This window comes from Prunus avium, unplaced genomic scaffold (assembly GCF_965620075.1).
Source record: "Prunus avium unplaced genomic scaffold, drPruAviu1.hap1.1 HAP1_SCAFFOLD_1335, whole genome shotgun sequence".
Lineage (NCBI taxonomy): Eukaryota > Viridiplantae > Streptophyta > Magnoliopsida > Rosales > Rosaceae > Prunus > Prunus avium.
The window spans coordinates 1-2500 of record NW_028277013.1 but is presented as its reverse complement, the minus strand read 5'-3'; positions in this window follow the sequence as shown (position 1 = coordinate 2500).

Genomic DNA, 2500 nt, shown 5'->3' with positions numbered 1-2500 from the left:
GTTGCCTTACCTTGGAATTGCTCATCATCCAATGCATTCCGAGAAAGTGAGTGTAGGCGAGGCTAAGGATGGCTTGCCTTGCCTTGCCTTGCATTGGCATGCCATGCCCAAGTTGTGGCCTACACCAAGCCATTCAAGCCATGCGTTGCCTTACCTTGGAATTGCTCATCATCCAATGCATTCCGAGAAAGTGAGTGTAGGCGAGGCTAAGGATGGCTTGCCTCGCCTTGCCTTGGCATGCCGTGCCCATGATGTGGCCTTGACCAAGCCATTCAAGCCATGCGTTGCCTTCGCCTTGGCATGCCGTGGCCTTGCCTCGCCATGCGATGCATTCCGACAAAGTGACGCGAAGCGGAAGCCTATCATGGCGTAAAAATGTCGACAAAATTTTTCGACATTTGAATAATGGGGTTTGACAAGGTTTGAAAAATTCAATACAAATGGTAGGCTTGAATGTCGACAAAGTGACGCGAAGCGGAAGCCTACCACGGCGTAAAAATGTCGACAGAATTTTTCGGACCTTGTCCTGCCATGGGCTGCGCGCAGCATGCCGGCAGCCTGTGCGCAGCGTGCGCACAGCATGTCGGCAGCGTGCGCGCTGCTGAGACTGTCGACAGAAATTTTCGAAACTTGTCCTGCCATGCGCGCGCGCAGCGTGCGCACAGCATGCCGGCAGCGTGCGCGCACCATGCCGGCAGCGTGCGCGCACCATGCCGGCAGCGTGCGCGCACCATGCCGGCAGCGTGCGCGCAGCTTGCGCGCAGCGTGCTGATTCTGTCGACAGTGAGGCTAGCGAAACTTGTCCTGCCATGGCGTGCGCGCAGCCTGTGCGCGCAGCTTGCGCATCTGTCGACAGTGAGGCTAGCGAACTTGTCCTGCCATGGCATGCGCTGTGCGCAGCCTGTGCGCAGCGTGCACGCAGCTTGCGCATCTGTCGACAGTGAGGCTAGCGAAACTTGTCCTGCCATGGCATGCGCGGCGCCTGCGCGCAGCCTGCGCGCAGCATGCGCACAACATGCGCACAGGCTGTGCGCAGCGTGCGCGGAGCTTGCGCGCAGCTTGCGCATCTGTCGACAGTGAGGCTAGCGAAACTTGTCCTGCCATGGCATGCGCGCAGCGTGCGCGCAGTCTGTGCGCAGCATGCGCGCAGCCTGTGCGCAGCGTGCGCGCAGCTTGCGCATCTGTAGACAGTGAGGCTAGCAAAACTTGTCCTGCCATGGCATGCGCGCAGTCTGCGCGCAGCATGCGCGCAGCATGTGCGCAGCATGCCGGCAGCATGGTTCCAGGTTTTTTCAAATGTCGACAGAATTTTTCAAATCTTGTCAAACCCCGTTTTTATTGAAATTTCCTCGCACAATAAGCTCCCCATAAGTAGTCTATGATTTTTAGGACCTTCTCCAACTTACAAAACTAAAAAATTCCTCCCGGATTTGTTTTAATGATTTTTTCAATTTTACGACTTCTAAAACTAATAAAAAATACTTCCCGACTTCAAAAATTTATGAAACTTTTTCCCATCATAGATTGCATGTTTCTTAGTATCCCTGCAAAAAATCACGTCCAAATACCTTGTATTGAATTATTTAGAGCCCATTATGACTCCTCGCGCATAGGTGATGTCTCTTCCTGTCAAAGGGCTAAATGCATAAAATGCTATATAGGGGGGTGTGTGTTGCCTGCATATGCATGGCAGCCCATGCCTTCCTAGCTGCAGCCCCCTTCCCCCACGCCACACCCATGTCATGTTGCCTCGATATGTTGCCTCGGTATTATGGGTTTGGTGTCGGGGTCGGGGGGCTGCCACCCATGGCGGTGGTGGCCGGAATCCGGCCGCCGCCACCACGCCGCCGCCATGGGTGAGGGAGGAAAAAAAAGGCGTGGAAAGTTGCGAAATGGGGTTGTCTAGGCTATTTTTTGGCATGGGAGAGCATGGAGTGCTAGGAACTCCTTCTCAAATGCACGGGCATGTCGACCACAACCTCATTTCGCAACAACAACCACCCGTGTGGGGTGGCGGTGGGTGGATAGTCGCGGATTGGGGCTTGCCAAGCCAATGTTTTCAAAAAATTTCATCAAAATTAAAAACAAATGTTTTGTTGCCTTCGGATTTGTGGGCGAGCGGCGAGTCGGAGTGGAGCCGGTAAAGTTTAACCTCGGTGTGCACGGTTGTTTTTAGAAACTCAATCCAATGCCGGGGACGTTGAAAGTGACGCTCTTATGAGTTGCAAACCCGCAAGATTTAAAGAACCTTTTCAAAACAATTTCAAACCAACAAGATTTAAAAACAGAAATTTTCATCAAAATGAAAAACAAATGTTTTGTTGCCTTCGGACTAGTGGGCGAGCGGCGAGTCGGAGTGGAGCCGGTAAAGTTTAACCTCGGTGTGCACGGTTGTTTTTAGAAACTCAATCCAATGCCGGGGACGTTGAAAGTGACGCTCTTATGAGTTGCAAACCCACTAGATTTAAAGAACCTTTTCAAAACAATTTCAAACCAACAA